This window comes from Nicotiana tomentosiformis, chromosome 4 (assembly GCF_000390325.3).
Source record: "Nicotiana tomentosiformis chromosome 4, ASM39032v3, whole genome shotgun sequence".
NCBI classification, from domain to species: domain Eukaryota; kingdom Viridiplantae; phylum Streptophyta; class Magnoliopsida; order Solanales; family Solanaceae; genus Nicotiana; species Nicotiana tomentosiformis.
In genome coordinates this window covers 12655755-12674907 of record NC_090815.1, presented here as the reverse complement: position 1 = coordinate 12674907, position 19153 = coordinate 12655755, and the positions used below count along the sequence as shown (strand labels likewise).

The 19153-nt window shown below is 37.2% G+C and overlaps 1 long non-coding RNA gene across 1 annotated transcript; it reads right to left on the bottom strand.

Annotated features, from left to right (window-relative positions):
• Positions 1–7586: 7586 nt before the first annotated feature.
• Positions 7587–18649, bottom strand: LOC108948828 (uncharacterized). Its single transcript, XR_011415270.1, has 2 exons — positions 18426–18649; positions 7587–8190 (listed from the first exon to the last, which is right to left on the bottom strand). It is a non-coding gene; the product is annotated as an uncharacterized lncRNA (long non-coding RNA).
• Positions 18650–19153: the final 504 nt, after the last annotated feature.

Genomic DNA, 19153 nt, shown 5'->3' with positions numbered 1-19153 from the left:
TACCGGTTGAGTTTGTCACTACCTTTCAGTCCAAAGGTTGGACTTGTTACTTATTGAGTTGGTTGTACTCACGTTACTCTCTGCACCTCGTGTGCAGATCCAGGCATTTCTGGTTACGGCGGTTGTTAATTGAGAAGCCAGATCCCGGAGACTATCGAGGTAGCTGCATGGCGTTCGCAGGCCTTGACTCTCCTTCTTTATCTCTATCTGTATTTCAATTTTTATTTTCTAGATACTGTAGTGGACTGTATTCTGGTTTAGATGCTCATGTACTCTGTGACACCCCGATTTTGGGATGGATGGTATCGTATTTTGGATATTTCTGTTTTTAAAAAAGGCTTTCCTTAATTATTAATTTGCTTCCGTATTTATGTTCAACGATTTTACTGTGTTGAGATGTTGAGTTGTGGCTTGCCTAATTCCACGATAGGCGCCATCACGACGGTTAGATTTTGTGTCGTGATAACTTCGAGCGGAAATTTGAAAATATTTGGTCGTCTGACCTTTTTGAACGTTCTGACTACTTTAGTCGGAAATCACTGACGGATTCGGTCGGAAATTATTTTCCGACCAAGTGTTTTCCGACTGACCAATTTTGGTCAGAAAGTAGTCGAAAATTCGTGATTTCCGACCGATTTTTGACCGTTTTGGCGGTCGGAATTTTGCCATTTTTCAGTAGTTTATTAACATACTTGTATAATATTTGTGTATTTGAGTATATTAATATATATTATATGTATTTGAAATATATGCAATATGTTTCTTTACCTATAGTAATGGTTTATCAACTATACTATATTCATATATACAACTAGAAGTGAAAGCAAAGGAAATTTTTTGAAAAATAACAAAGAGCACACGTTTTTTTTGTAAGGATATGTAATTGGATGAGAGATTCTCAAGAGAGATATATAATGTCACGCCCAGAACTTGGGGAGCATGATCGACTCTCAACAGAGTTAACCCAGTCGAGCAAGCCTACGTTATATCATATCACGGCCCGGAATTTCCCACCGACGGGACCGTGATGGCGCCTAACATTTCACTTGCTAGGCAAGACAACGTTAGAGAATCATTAAACCAATTCCTTATTTCCATTCAGTGATTAACAATAATTAACTAAGATGAAATATAATAAGTGCGGAATATCATAAAACTGTATTCATTACTACCACCCAGATCTGGAGTCACAATTCACGAGCATTCTAGAGTTTACTACAAGTAATAGTCTGAAAGAAATACAACTGTCTGAATGAAAGAAACAGTAGAACAGAAAAGATAGACGGGGACTTCAAGGTCTGTGAACGCCGACAGATCTACCTTGAGTCTCCGGACACTGGACCAATAGCAAAATCTCGATCAACCCGAGCCGGTATCAAAATCTGTACAGAAAATGCAGAGTGCAGTATCAGTACAACCGACCCCATGTACTGGTAAGTATCGAGCCTAACCTCGATGAAGTAGTGACGAGGCTAAGGCAAGGCACCTACAAATCAACATGTACAATTTAACAGTGTATATACAAATAATAGAAATGAAGAACTAAACAGAAAATGTCAGGAGGGGAACATACAGAGGGGAATACGAGATAAAGAACTACAACAGAATGATAACCGGAGCAGTCAATATACCATGAATCAACAGGAATCGTGAAAACAGTAAAGGAAAAATGCACGGCATCACCCTTCGTGTTTTTACTCTCAATCTCGCCATAAAATTAATAGAAACGGCACGGCATCACCCTTCGTGCATTAACTCTCATATCATGGCACGACATCACCCTTCGTGCACTAACACTCACAGTATGGCACGGCATCACCCTTCATGCATTAACACTCACAATATGGCACGGCATCACCCTTCGTGCATTAACACTCACAATATGGCACGACATCACCCTTCGTGCATTAACACTCAAAATATGGCACGGCATCACCCTTCATGCATTAACACTCTCCCTTACCATAATGCAATGCATAAATAATAACAGGGAGATAGAATAATAATTACAAACCTTAGTTCAACATTTGGTTCCATAACATCAATCTCAACTTTGAAATAAAAACTAAATTATCACCAGAAAATCCGTAAACATGATAAGAACGATAAATTGAACAACACTAGAATAACACATAGTAATTAGGCATAGGAATGAGACAATATAAGAAAAACTGAGAAACATGGAAAACATGCAAATTGGCGGCGCATAAGTACTCGTCACCTCACATATACGCCGCTCACATGAATTTCACTTAGCAAGTAATCTAAGGTTCCTAATTCCCTCAAGTTAGGGTTAGACACAATACTTACCTCGCTCCGAAGGCCACTTAATTCTCAATCACAGCTTTTCCTCTAGAATTCACCTCCAAACCACTCGTATCTATTCAAAAATGACTCAATAATATCAAATATTGCTAAAGGAATCAATTACATTGCATAAATTTAGATTTCCTAAATTTTCCTCCAAAAAGTCAAAAATCGACCCCGGGCCCGCTTGGTCAAAACTCTAGGTTCAGACCAAAATCTATTTACCATTCACCCCCGAGCCCGAATATATAATTGGTTTTGGAATCCGATCTCAAATTGAGGTCTAAATCCCCAAATTTTTGAAATCCCTAGTTTCTACCCAAAACCCCTAATTCTACCATGAAAACCTTAGATTGTGGTTGGAATCTTGTGAAATATAGTGAAAGATTGAAATAAACCAGTTTAGAATCACTTACCTATGATTTGGGAAAGAAATGGTCTTTGGAAAATCGCCTCTTATGTTTTAGGTTTTGAAAATTTGGGAAATGAATGAAAATTCCAGTTCAAAAGTCATTTTGATCAGCTGCAGATGTCGCATTTGCGACCTGAGCTTCGCAAATGCAAATCCCTTCACACTTCTGCTGCCTTCGCAAATGCGACCTTGAATCTTCGCAAATGCGACTAAATGATCGCATTTGCGATCACTGCCCTTCCCCGAAAGACAACTCGCAAATGCGAAAACTATTGGCCCAGATTCTCTTCGCATTTGCGATGAGAAGCTCGCAAATGGAACCTCTCAGAGGTCGCAATTGCGATGCCTGATCTCGCAAATGCGAGATCAGAGGCCTGCAATAATATCAGATGCCCAGCAGTGTTTTCCAAGCCAAATCTCACCCAGTAGCCTATCTGAAACTCACCCCAGCCCTCGGGGCTCCAAAACAAACATGCACACAAGTCTAAAAATATCATACGAACTTGCTCGCGCGATCAAATCACCAAAATAACACCTAGAACTACGAATTTAGTACCAAATCAAATGAAATTCTCAAGAACACTTTAAAAATTTTATTTTTTCAACTAGACGTCTGAATCACGTCAAATCAACTCCGTTTCTCACCAAATTTCACAGACAGGTCTTAAATATCGTAATGAACCTGTACCGGGCTCCGGAACCAAAATACATACCCGATACTAACAATGCCAAATATCGATCAATTCTTAAAAACAAATAATTTCTAAACTTTTAATTTTTATCAAAAATTCATAACTCAAGCTAGGGACCTCCGAATTCGATTCCGGGCATACGCCCATATCCCATAATTCGATACGGACCTACCGGGGCCATCAAAGCACAGATCCGGGGCCGTTTACCAAAAATGTTGACCGAAGTCAACTAAAAATCAACTTTTAAGGCAAAAATTCTTATTTTTATTAATTTTCAACATAAAAGCTTTCTGGAAAATTGCCCGGACTGCGCACGTAAATCGAGAAGGATAAAAATGAGATTTTTAAGGCTTAAGAGCGCAGATTCGAGTTCTAAAACATAAGATGACCTTTTGGGTCATCACACATCAACCTATCATCATAACTCATGCATGATTTATAAACACATAATTAGATCTTGACTTTCATATTGAATACATTTGTCTCAATGGCCCATAAATTATTTTCTCTCTCTCGTGATGGGTACATAGCTTCATAAATATCTGTGAACATAAATACATGACGAAACTCAAAACTTAAGTATATGACGAAACTCAAAACCTAAGTACATGACCCACAGTGTACATGGAGCTTCTATGACAATAGATACCTAAGTACATAGAACCGACTAGACTCGAATACCCACTGGAATTGTAGCGGGCTCACCATAATCTATTGCGTAGAAGATCTCTATCAAAGATCCATATCGTCTTGTAGAAGTATACCTGCATCCATTAAAAGATACAACGCCCCGACAAAAGGGACGTGAGTACATGTGGAATAGTACTCGCATGTAAGACAAACAGAACAACATATGAAATCATGATAATTCATATAAGAGGCATAAGAAGTACATCAAGAACTATGAAATGTCCCATAAAATCACATTTCAAGTCTTAGCATACTTACACCATTCTGAACTTCTTTTGGGATCAATTGAGCCATATGATTTATGCGTGGAATACATAATATAAAGTAACTGAAACAACATGTACAAACAATGACAATGAAAGTGGCACCTAATGTTTGCGTTAACAATGCGTCTTACTAGACCGTCCATATCCCTCTCTTATCTCACACATATACATTTCACCTGCGTGTTTCATAGACCGTTCACAGTATCACATATACAATACACCTGTACATTTCATAGACCGTTCACAGTGTTTACTTACACAATATATATGTGTATTTCATAAACCGTTCACAGTGTTTACTTACATAATACAAATACACATGTGCATTTCATACACCGTTCATATTGTTTACTTATACAATACATATACACATGTGCGTTTCATAGTCCGTTCACAGTGTTCACTTACACAATACACATGTGCGTTTCATAGACCATTCATAGTGTTTACTTACACAATACAAATATACATGTGTGTTTCATAGACCGTTCACATGAGTGTTTACTTACACAATACATATGTGCATTTCATAGACCGTTCACAGTATTCACATATCATACACCTATGTGTTTCATAGTCCGTCCATAGGATCACATACTACATTATATGCCCATACGTTTCATAGCCCGTCCATAGGGTTCACCTATACCATTATACACCTATGTGTTTCATAGCCCGTCCATATGGTCACATATTACATTACAATACACCTATGTATTTCATAGACCGACCATAGTGTTCCTTACACAATACACCTATGCGTTTCATAGACTGTCCATAGGATTACATATCATATTATACACATGACCATATATAAACCCAAAGCAACATGACTAGCGCTACTTTTAAGGTCGTAAGTTCCCGGATCATTGGAAAACTTCATGTTCATGCCTATCATGGAGAAACATAGCTCGTTACATTAACACATGCATGACCAATCACTAAGTAGATTTCAATGGTATATAGACCCAATTTCTTTCCTTACGGTTCATCATCATTAGCATAGTACGTCTCTTTTACACCTCATTATATATCTCTTTGTCATCTTGGGTCACTAGCTAAGTTCATGATTCTCGTATTGGCAACAACCATAGTTCATGGTCATACCATCACTTACTTGTACTTGTCATGGGTGATCATAGGACACCAAGAACATTTAAAATATTTAGGAACACCATAGCCTCTCCTCATGAGGGCATAAGAGCTTATAACACATTGGAAATATAAGTACAAATACGTTCATCTCATAACCTTTCACACCATATATCACTTCACAATTAATTTCAACTACTTACAACATCATTATTTCATTGGCTCCCTTTGCCATACATATTATTCTTCATTCATGGCACTGTGTCCATATATCATATTCTGCACTTTTATTCCTTTACTTTCAAGGATTATCATCATAAACATCATCGTATAGAATACTCTTGAAATACCTTTTCCCAAAAAGGGCAATACACAATTTCAACTCATAAATATGTAAGAACTCAAAACATATGGAAAATACTTACCAAGCATAGCATTAGTTAGAACAACCACATTTGGACATGACTTGAGTACATAAGCTTTTGATAATTCTATTTTCGGAGTCAATTTGGAATAGTTGAATCAAGGCTCATTTCATAATATTTGACAAATCATTTCATTTCATTGACGATATTGGCCACAAGTATAACTTTCATTCTTGGCACGGTGTCCACACTTTATATCTCTAACGCACTACTTTCACTTTCAAGCATCTTTATAGATTATCGACAATAAAGAATCTCTAATCACGACTTTCAATGCCTATGAGCAATTAAGAGTCTTAAGCACATTGAGACTTTTAACATAATTTGGCATAATAACCTTCACTTAAAACACTACTTGGAGTCATAATATTTTTATACCCAACTCATGCTTTGAACACATTTCCGAAGGATAACATCATATGATAAGAGCATATGGAACACATTTTGAACATATACCTTTCAACACAAAGCTTATTCGGAATAGTTAATTTATAATGGATAACTCGGGACTTACAAGAACATCATGGAATTCAATTCTAGGAGAAGAGTTTAGCCAACATACCTTGCTTGAGCTTTCCTTAGATTACTAAAATGTTCTGGAAATCCTAGCAACTTCAATCTATTTAGAAACATAATAAAAGTGAACCATAATTAGGAAGATATTTGTGGGTTCACCTCATTTAAGTATTTCATCAAACACTTGGTGTACAAATTTGACTACAAGATTCTTCTACAAGATTTCCTTCACTCACAACCCAATCTTTACCCATTTGAGCTCAACAATCTTCCCACAAATCTTATTGGTACATGCATGTATAAATAATACTCTTATACTCAAGAATCATACTCCCAATCACCCATATTTTACCCCAAACTCGTAATTGAAGACTAGGGTTAGATCCTTACCTCTTGAGTGAAGATCTAGTGAGATTTCCTTGTTGGATCTCAAAGCTTGGACAAGATCTTGATGAACAAAGCACTTGAGCTTCTTCCTCTCTCTAGAACACTCTCACTTCTCTCTAAAAATGTCGATTTTGCCTTCAAAACGAGCCTCAAAAGTTATTTATCAAAATGGGGTCGGGTTATAAAAATAGAAAAATGGACCCTCCGAACTCAGGTCTGCGGTCGCAGAATAGGCCGCAAAATATGTATGCGGTCCGCAAAATGAACCGCATAACATGTATGCGGTCCGCAAAATAAACCTCGAAACTGATGCCCAAAACTGGGATGCACTGGACCGGTCAGCGACAGGTCTGCGGTCTGCGGTCCGCAGACCGGTTATGCGATCGCAGATTAGGCTGCAGAATCGCCCAACGAAATTTTCTCCTGCAACTTCTGGGATAGAAGTGCGAACCACGAAACGGTTATACGGTTGCGAAACAAACCGCAGAATGGCCTTCTCCTGCAAAAAATTTCATCAACTCCCTAGTGTATTCTGCAACCCAAAAAGTCCGAACCTCAAACACGTAAGAGTGTTTAATGGGTGGGCTGGGACGGGTTGGACACAAAACAAATCAGCCCGTCCGTTTAACGTTGCGGGCTGTTAACGAGCTGTACTTTTTCGGATTTTTTTGTCCGTCCGGATTTGGGCTTAGCGGGCTGGACCGGGCCGTGCAATTTTTTTTTTAAGTAAATTTTATTTTTCTTATTCAATGTTATTGATACTTAAGTGTTTGCAAACTTTTAAGGCTTAGAATTAAACTTTGAAGTTTAAAGTTTTAAATTTGAAATTTGAATTTTATAATTTTAAAATTAAAATTTGAAAGTAAGTGGCTATAAAAAATTATTTAATAAGACCAATAGGCAATATGTAAGGATCAAGCTCCGAAGACTTTCATTTGATATTTTTATTGAAATTATATCTCCAATTTCTTGGTCCTCTGCTTCATCTACCTCGTCACGCCCTTGATTTCACCGTTCTGATTTTATCCAATCTCTGAAGCACACTAGAATTTCCAAAACTTTGCTGCCCAATGAATGACGGGTATCTCCTAGTTGCTGCCTTGCTTGGCTAAATGCGCTCTCTGATGCGACTGTTGAAATCGACACATTTAGCCCGTCTCGAGCCATGGCCGAAAGAACAGAAAATTAATTTGAGTTGCTCCTCCACCAACCCAGTGGTAGAAATTTCTTTGTGAGGGGCTCTGCTGACTTTTGCAAGTAGAATTGAAGTTCATCAATATTTTTGCTATTGGTTTGTTGATGCTTCCCTAGTGTAGACCAAATCAAATAATCTTCAACACCATCATTATCATTCAAAGCACTGGTCCCAGATGTTGAAACTGAACTTGAAGGAATATTTGCATCTACAGTAGAAGAAGCATCAACAATGTTAGCATAATAATTATATAATGTTTTTAAATATTTGTGTAGATCAGAAATATAAGTGTCAATATCAAGAGTTTCAGTTGGTCCAATATCCATATAAGAATATAAAGCAGTGATTAATTGGCAACAAATGGCCATTTTGATAGAAGGGTTTAAAATAGCACCAATTAGGTAAATAGGGGAAATTGGGTAGAAATATTTTTTAAACTTATCTATCATAGATTCAACAACAGAAGTATATCCTTCTTTCTTCTTCAAATTATGTAGTAAAAGAGAAATTTCAGCAATATGAACTAAACCATTTGCAATAGTAGGATAATAAGCTCCAGAAAACTCAAGTGTAGCCACATAAAATTTTTGTAAAAACTTTACAACATCTTCAATGACATCCCAAGTTCTAGATGTTAACAAACAGTTAGGATCGGTACAATGAGAATTAGCAACTTCAGTTATAGGCATTCTATATTTATAACAACATTTTAAGAATAAATAAGTATAATTCCACCTAGTAACTATTTTTTCAGGCATGAGTCTTGGTTTTAGTCCATAGTGTACACATTTTTCTTTAAATGCATTTAATCTAGCACTTCTATTATTTTCTTGAATTACACCAACAACTCTTCTAACTAAAGTGATATCATCTCTAAATAATTCAAGGCCACTTTTCACAATTAAATTATAAATATGACATGCACATCTAACATAAAATATTTCAGGAAGTGGTGGGTGTAAATGCAACGGTAAAAAAAAAAAACAATTAAAAAAAACCGTTAAAAAACGGGCTGAACCGGGCTGTAGCCCATTAAAAACCTGTTAACGGGCTTAGCGGGTTCCGGTGCACCGGTATCAAAAAACTGTTCGTTTGAAACCCGCTCCCCGCCCAACCCGTCCCAGTCCGCCCCCTATGCTACAGTATCGGGCTGATCCAGGCTGAACCGGGTTGTAAACGGGTCAGCCAGGCCAGATTAACAGGTATATTGGGCTGTATTTGAGCTTGTCAAAATAGGCTGATTCAATAAATGTGTCATTCTAAAGTTCATTTGGGTCAAGATTGGTTGGTCTAGATGTGCTAAACAATGGGTCGTAACTCACCATCTTAACTCAAATCTTTATAATATTCTCAACGCTTGAACAAATTAAAATCCAATATTGTTAAGAAAATTCAAAAATATATTTTTCCAAGCTATATTAAATCAAACTATAATCTGGTTTTTCTTTAAGTTATTACTCTTTTCACTTCAAATAGAGGGGAACTCTATTTTCCTTTTTAATTGGGTTCTTCGAACTACAAAGTAATGTCAACTTTCTTGAAATGAAACAATCACCGTATACATATATCATCAAAAAGTAAAATTTGACACACATTATAATTTAAAAGTTCAAATTTTCACCTAATTTGGGCTCAATTAAAATTGTTTAATTGAAAGATAAACTCCGATTAAATAACTTAAACGTTCTCAATTCACTTCATTAGATAAGCGTACTTCCAATTCCAAGAGAAGAAAAACACATTTCAACTTCTCAAATAGTAATACAGTCATTTTTTTTGGGACGTAAGGAATAATATTTTTTGTCGTAAAAGCAGGAATTTTATAAACTCAAATAGAAAAGAAAAATTAAAACTGTATGATGAATCAGTTGCCTCCAAATACATAAATTGGAAAAGGGATAAATCGTTCAATTTCACTGCACGAAAAATTCATTTCAATTTCCAGGAGTGACCAAATAAAATAAGAATATTGACGGAAAAATATCCTAAAAATGAAAAAGATGGACAACATGGAAAGCAAATGAAATACGGTTAATACCAAAGCTTTAGAAAACGAAAAAAATCTAATTTGGATTTTTGCTACTCACATGTCAATTTGGACTAAAAGTAGGAGTTGATTTGGGCTACCAAAAATGAATGTGCTTAGTTGGGTTGTGCGGCACAAACCCTGCCCATCATTAATATATCTCATGCTCAACCCATTAAAATCTGGCCGGTGGCCTTGGGCTATTTTTGCCACCCCTATTTGTGAGTATATAAAAAGATGATTTTTTAAAAACCACTATTGTTTAGTGGCTATTAACTTCATATAACTATTATATACATAATTACTTTCTATAGATAGTATTTAGTCGTTACGCGACTGTATTCACTGTATTCGCGTTACTGTATTCATGAATACAGTAGCGGAATTCGCCTAATAAATAGGGGAGTCCAGTTGTGCGACTGTATTGGGTGTATTCGCGCTACTGTATTCATGAATACAGTAGCAGAATTTCGCTTAAAAATAGAGGAGTCCAGCTATTTAATAACGGAAAGAAAATCAATTACCGTGTACCACTCCTAACTTAACTCAATAAAATCAATTCTACATAAATTTCGTTGCTACTGTATTGTATTTCATGTATTCACGCGACTGTATTTATAAATACATTGAGGTAATCAAGAAATATGGTGTATATTGTTCTATTCAATTTGACTGTATACATTGAATTCAATTCACATATATTCATTATTCACTATTATACATTGTATTCAATTTACCGTACTCAATTCGACTGTATTCTAACAACAAAAAATCACAAAAACATAGTGATATTCGGTTGTATTGAAAAAATACAAACCTTCGGAATACACAAATATATGCGAAAAAATTATGTATTTATACAAAAATATAATGTATTTGAGTGTATTTGTACATAATACAATATATTTGTATCATTCTCTCAATTACCTATCTTGTGCTCGAGAAGGTCCCTCAGTTCCTCGGCAGCACCTCGAGGTGCATTTAGTTGCCTTACATGAGACGAGGGTTATTCCCCACTCCATGTTATATGACTAAATAGCAAAGAAGAGAAGAAAGTTCGCCGGAGATGGTGTTTTCCGGCCAAGCAAATACTTGATACATTGCGTTAAAACTAAAGGTGGAGACCAACAAAAATCAGGCCCTCAAATCTTCTCTGACATAGCCATGTCCAGATCTGTTCGCCTAAGAGGATGAGTCAATAGTGGATTCTGACGCCGACCACGATGATGACGCCAACGATTCTGCTGATTTTGATGGATAAGGGAGATGATTGAGAATCTTACGGATAGAGATAGATAGAGAGAGAAAGAATCTTGGTGATAGAGAGAGAAAGAACATAATTGGCGGATTTCATATTTTAATGGTAGGTATAAATAAATACTTATTTTTCTATAAAATAGAAAATGTAGCTATAAGTAATAATATTTTGAAATTATTTTGATTTATAATAAATAGGGTGTAATAATTTGCTATAGGAAATAAAATTTCCATATAAAAATGTCGTAGTCAGTCAAGAATCTGGAGTTGTTATTACTAGTATTTATATGAGAAGTTTTGTGTCAAAGCATTCAGGATACTTTTGGCTTTCTTCGAGCTGTTGCATTATATATTTATCACACACGAAAAGGAAATATGCAAGGTCTTTTTTGATAAAGATAATGTACGTATAAATTATTACATCAAATTTCTCATAAACAAGCTCAGCTCGGGGCAAATGCACATAGCCATTCTCAACGATGTTATTTAGAGATTAGCCAATATTTATTTTGTCTTGAATTTTCAAACTAAAATTTTTAACTACAGGATAATTCAGAATATTTTTGTATATTTTTGTCCTGAAAATTTGAACTGAAAAACTGAAATTCAGGACGCATTGGCTAATTCCTAAATAACAACCATTTAGAGTGGCTACCTAGTGTCATTTCTACGCAATACCAACTCCTTAATCTCCCTCGTTTCGAGCCCAAACAAAAAAATGGAGAATGTGAATTGTATACGGTCGAAATAGATTTCGGCATTCCTACGTTCGATCGAGTTCGAACGGTAAGCAACCGGAGCGGGATTTTGGGATGAGTTCCGAAGGCAGTACAAATGAGCCTCGAGTCCGAAGGCTGATCGAGGAGTCGGCTCGATACTTTTATCGAGCCTGTGACCAAATCGATCTGCAAGGCATTGCTTCGAAGTCAGGAATGCGCTACACCCACCCCGGAGGTCGAACTCAAGCCAAAATCGAGGGCTCGACCCAATAACGAGTTCGAGCCAGTGTCGAGCTCACAAACGAGAGTCGTTACAACCGCACTAAGAGAGAGAATCTTGGCGGGTCTCGAAAAAGAGACAGTTCATCATGGGTCCTCCACTATATGCTTTATTTTATTATAAATAAAGTAGGATCCCTCTATTATAAAGGGGGATCCTTGTAAGCAGAGGGACGAGTAGAAGGCATTGTAACAAAAGATCACTTCTCATATTGAAAGATATCTCCTCATGCTTGTTTTATTTTACCTTATTTATTCTTTTGCTCACTATTCCCATTCTCATAGCCAAGAACATACACATTTCTATTTCTATATACGATTTGTATCAAATTGTATCACATATCCTTAGAACCATACACAAATTTAACGTTATCTGATTTTTCGGGTAAACAGTTTGGCGCCCACCGTGGGACTAAGGATAACAGTGGTTGTTTGATACGAATCTGCAATACACACCAGTTTGCAACTTCAAATCAACAAGGGCAAACCCCCGACTGATGGCTTTACCTATCGACCACAAAGTCGGCCTCCAAGATGAAACCAACAACTTGACACCCAGGGCGGAAGGCGAATTAACGATGTCACCGAAGCTCGAGTCGAAGTATCGCTAGATGTCAATTCACAAGTAGCTCTTGAGACTAACCAATGTTCCGAACCGGGAAAAAGTATTCAGGTCGGTACTCGATTCGTAGCTCGAGACACCCATAACGTGGAGGAGATCGGAGTCAGCTTACGGATGATCTTCGAGATGTTACAAGCCCAGCAAGTAGAGATAGCTCAGTTGCAGAGCCAAACTCAGGTACAAAGCAGACCGGAGCCCAATCCGCTTCGAGAAATCACCCATAGAACGGAACCAGCCATAGTGAAGTCAAATGAGCAAGAATCGGGGACTACTCCCGAAATTACTAAAACGCTCGAGGAACTCACAAAACGAGTCGAAGCCAACGATAAAAAAGTAAAAACATATAATTCCAGGGTCGATCAGATACCGGGAGCTCCACCAATGATAAAAAAGGCTAGATTCGAAAAAATTCATTCAAAAGTCTTTTCCCTCGAGTGCAGCCCCAAAACCAATCCCCAAAAAATTCTGTATGCCCGAAATACCCAAATATATCGGAACGACCGACCCCAACAAGCACGTCACTTCTTACACGTGTGCCATCAAGGGCAATGATTTGAAAGATGATGAGATCGAATCTGTATTATTGAAAAAATTCGGTGAAACCCTGTCAAATGGTGCAATGGTATGGTATCATAATTTACCATCTAACTCTATTGTTTCTTTTGCTATGCTTGCAGATTGCTTCGTAAAAGCACATGCCAGAGCCATTAAGGTCGAAACCAGAAAGTCGAACCTGTTCAAGGTAATACAAAAAGATAACGAGATGCTAAGGGAGTACGTATCTCGTTTTCAAATGGAACGAATGGATCTGCCACCAGTCACAGACGATTGGGCTGTCCAAGCTTTCACTCAAGGTCTAAACGAGCGGCGCTCGATGGCTTTACGGCGGCTGAAGCAGAATCTGATCGAGTACCCAGCTATTACTTGGACCAATGTGCACAATCGATATCAATCCAAAATAAGAGTCGAAGATGACCAGTTGATTTCTAGGTCCGTTACGAAAAGAACTACCAAGCAAAAATCGACCAGAGATCGATACTAGCCATATAGCGGAAACGATACTACTGTTGAGTATCCGAGGCCTCTTTAAAATCAACCTCGTATACTGGGGGGTTTTATCATTGAACGCATCTGTGATGATTATCAAATTCGGTGCAAAGGAAGTTACTTCGTTATGACAAATAGTGTCTCAACAGGAAACGTTGTATGAGCCAAATGATCAAAACAAACCATGCTTATGTAGTTGGCCCGAGCCCTGACGCAAAACATGAACACATGTTTAATGACTTGCAAAGACAATTTTCTTTACCGATATTCTATGTTCAAGATTTATTATGCAAACAGGATCGAGTTCGAGCAAGCGCTCACTTGACCATTACGCCTACGGGCTACATTATTTCGAGTTCGAATCATTCATTCGACTACTAAGTCTACGGGCTACTTTATTTCGAGTTCGAGCAAGCACTCACTCGACCATTACGCCTACGGGCTATATTACTTCGAGTTCGAATCATTCACTCGACTACTAAGCCTACAAGCTACTTTTATTTCGAGTTCGAGCAAATACTCACTCGACCATTACGCCTACGGGCTACTTTATTTCGAATTCGAGCAAGCACTCACTCGACCATTACGCCTACGGGCTACGCTACTTCGAGTTCGAATCATTCACTCGACTATTAAGCCTACAGGCTACTTTTATTTCGAGTTTGAATCATTCACTCGACTACTAAGCCTACGGGCTACTTTTTCGAGTCCGAGCAAGTACTCACTTAACCATTATGCCTATGGGCTACATTATTTCGAGTTCGAATCATTCACTCGACTACTAAGCCCACGGGCTATTTTATTTCGAGTCCGAGCAAGCACTCACTTAACCATTACGCCCACGGGCTATATTATTTCGAATTCGAATCATTCACTCGACTACTAAGCCCACAGACTATTTTATTTCGAGTCCGAGCAAGCACTCACTCGACCACTACGCCCACGGGCTACATTACTTCGAGTTCGAATCATTGACTCAACTTATAAGCCCAGTAGCTATATCACTTCAAATTTGAATAAGCACTCGCTCGATTATAGAGGCTACGAAATCCAGAATTTTATTAAGTTTGATTAAATTTTTGTGAAAACATTTATAGGGCATGTACAAAGTCTTCACAAAACAGAAGCAAGTCGGCAAAGTTGTCTATATACACAAGCGTCTACATGATTGATTGCAAACATAAAAACTAAGGACTAAGCTTCCTGGTCATCCTCGGGAGTGGTTTCTTCTCTATCGGGCTCCCCCCCATTCTCGGATCCGCTCTTGCTACCATCATCATCATCATCATCGCTATCAGAAGCAAAGGCTTCAGCTTCAGCTTCGAGCTCTTTAGCCTTTTTTATCTCTTCGGCAAGGTCGAAACCTCGAGCGTGTATCTCCTCGAGGGTCTCCTTCCGAGACCGATACTTAGCAAGTTCGGCAACCCAATGTGCTTGAGTATCGGCAGTATCCGCCGCCTCTCGTGCCTCCATCTGAGCAGCCTCAGCATCAGCTCGATACACGGTAATGGACTTGTCCGCCAGGACTTTCGACGACTCAACCTCTGCCTTGGCTTCAACAAGTCATGTTTCAAGCTCCTCGATCCTCTTAGCCTGAGCCGTACCCTTTTGCTTGACGCTTCGAAGCTGAACATCGGCCGATAATAATTTGGCCAAGATGTTTTTTTTTTCCGTAGCCAAGCGGTCGATAGTCTCCTTCCACCGATTACATTCAGCCTTGATTTGATCGACTTCTTCCCGAAGTAACCCGATCGAACCATCGAAGATTATATCGATTCACACCACATCCTTCCTGAGAATCGAGGAGACTATCTGTATACGGTCGAAATAGATTTCGGCCTTACTACGTTCGATCGAGTTCGAACGGTAAGCAGCCAGAGTGGGATTTTGGGATGAGTTCCGAAGGCAGTACAAATGAGCCTCGAGTCCGAAGGCTGATAGAGGAGTCGACTCGATACTTTTATCGAGCCCGTGACCAAATCGATCCGCAAGGCATTGCTTCGAGATCAGGAATGCGCTACACCCACCCCGGATGTCGAACTCAAGCCAAAATCGAGGGCTCGACCCAATAACGAGTCTGAGCCAGTGTCGAGCTCACAAACGAGAGCCGTTATAACCGCACTAAGAGCGAGAATCTTGGCGGGTCTCGAAAAAGAGACAGTTCATTATGGGTCATCCACTATATGCTTTATTTTATTATAAATAAAGTAGGATCCCTCTATTATAAAGGGGGAATCCTTGTAAGTAGAGGGACGAGCAGAAGGCATTGTAACAAAAGATCACTTCTCATATTGAAAGATATCTCCTCATATTTGTTTTATTTTACCTTATTCATTCTTTTGCTCACTATTCCCATTCTCATAACTAAAAACATACATATTTCTATTTTTATATACGATTTGTATCAAATTGTATCACATATCCTTAGAATCATACATAAATTTAACGTTATCTGATTTTTCGGGTAAACATGAATCTAGGTGAGATATTATGGATTCAACCGAATCCATTGCTTTTGTATCAACCTAATTATATATATGTAAAAAGAAAAATAATATTTAGTAACATTTGTTATATAATAAAATTGACTACACTCATCAGAACTCACAAACTCTATATTCTGAGTTCATGTTGAAGAGAGCAATAATAGCCGCTTCAGGAACACTGCTTCCAATTTGTATGTTTAACAACCTCGCATATTATTGAGCACATCACAACAACTGTACAAGTATACCTTAGTAGGAAAATTACATTCTACATATAAAGTCAATTTTTTTTACAAGTACATATAGTTAGGGGTGTTCATAAAAATCTGAAAAATCGATCCAAACCGAAAACCGAACCAAACCGACCAAAAAAAACTGATACTTTTTAGGTTTGGTTTGGTTTTGGTTTCTAATTTTAAAAACCGATCAAATTTGGTTTGGTTTTAATCAAAAAATAACCGAAAAAACCCGAACCAAACCGAATCAAATTTGGTTTGATTTTGATTTCTACCATGCATTCAATTTTTCAGGAACATAGTACAACCCCTATTAAGCACTTATTTTGGTAGCTAGGATGAAAGTCTGAAACTGGCAATACCATCACCACAGACGGAAGTAGTCAAAACATAATTTAGTTCCTTACTAATTACTCATCTATGAATGTAGATTCATAGAGATATATGCCACAACATTTTATAATACCAATGTTAAGAGTTAGAGAGCATAAACCATGTATTCACTTTGTTTCTTTAAGAGGGAAATGATATTAATCAATTCCTGTACAAGGTGAATCTTCAGCATCAACTCTACTGATAGTAAGATTACTGTCACCAACTATACAATATTTACCTTTTTTTTTGATGTTGTTAATTACAATAGTAACTTACTCAAGAACAGATTCAGTGGAATGGTATCAAACTTTAGAGGCATAGATGGCCATGAGTTTGAGTCATTTCACCTTGATATGGTAGTATTCTCCATGATTGTACAGTAAGCCAAGCCGCCCAAAAGGCATAAACTAAAGACATGAGTCCTCGATGAAGTATTTATCAAACAGGTGATGCTTGACTAAGTAAAATACTTTTGCCCTTTATTGGCAGCCTTCTAGTGGGATGTTTAGGACGTTTTTAGGATTATATATAAGCACCAGCCTTAAGTTTCTCCTCCTTTTCATCTAACTTCTATTAAGTATGACTCTAGCTTATCGAGATAGACTAACAGCAAAATGAAAACAAGAGTTTATTTTTTCTTTATAATATTTTCTATCTATTTGTTTCCTACTTATTTACTTTCTCACTTAGATACTCTTTTAGTTGCTCATTTACCTTTAGTGTTGATCTTAACTTTGGGGGGAGGGGCAAAGACTTCCTCGTCCCGCCTCTTAAAACAGTTAAATCTCTTTACTGGAGAATTTCAAAAATGGGAAGAATTTATATACATAGGGATAAAAGGAGTATAAAACTATTCGTTCATCTGTCGCTCTTCCACAATTTTCTTTATCAAATAGAAGTCAAATTATCTACATACATAACTTTAAACTTACAATCCATAGTGCAACTTTTACTGAACCAAACAATTAAACCTTAGGGCAAATGTGCTGCTCCAGTATACTAGGTCAACTTGTGGTTGACTTAGCCAGTTAGATTAACCCAATTACCAACAACAACACAAATTGCCGTGCAGCTATTCTTATAGTCATACACTAATTTTCAATTTATCAGAGACATCGCCTAATGAAATACCCAATACACATAAATAGCAAAGAAAAACACACATAACACAGTAAAATAGAGAAATTCTCAATCCAAGTACAACTTAAACCCACAATTATAGTGTGGTAGCAAGAGAAACGCAGAAACAAAGACAGAAATAAAGCAAAGTTGCTGTTTTTTACTTCTTTAACTGATAAATACCAATGCAAGCGAAATTATTTGTTAAGAAATTCGAAATTTTACTAGATGACTAAACCCACAAAGTTTCTAGGTTATAAGAATGAGAGAAACTAACCGAGAAGAGGGGATTTCACAGATTTTCGCACTGATACCTGCCGTCGTCAACCACCGTTTGCCACCGTCTTCAACTACCGTTTGCCGATGTCAGTCGATAGGTCAGTGGAAGAGAAAGTAGAGAGAAAAAAGATAGAGAGAGTGAGAGATCACTGAAAGAAATTGGGGAAATAAGGATCTAGTCTCTAATTTTTAATTTGAGGTTTCGACTACCGCGATCGCAAAGTGTCAAATATTTTTTTTTTGTTTAAATTTTATATTTCTGACCGACGCAGTGAGTTTTATTGGGTCAACATATTTTTTTTGACTTTTCACTTTGCCACTGAATCCGTCGCAAATGTGAAGGCGGAAAATTCTCGCGTTGTTTTTCCGCTGCTTTAGTCGGAATAACAGTCAATATTATTTTAGAAAAATAAGTAATAAAATTAAAATCATTTTCCGACTACTATAGTCGCAAATTTAGTCGCATTAGCGACCATTATATATTCAGTCGCAAATTTCGGTCAGAAATTAATATTTTTCTAGTAGTAATATATATGAATATTTTTATATAAAATTTCTAAAATTTTATGGTACATATTAGTCATTTATATTTTTAGTCTATTTCTTTTGCTATTATAATAATCTAATTCTTTGTTTTTATATTCTAGTTTGATCGGTAATTAAATTATTCATCCCGATTTTATTCAATTATCATCAATATAACTTGGTGAATGATAAATTTTTTAA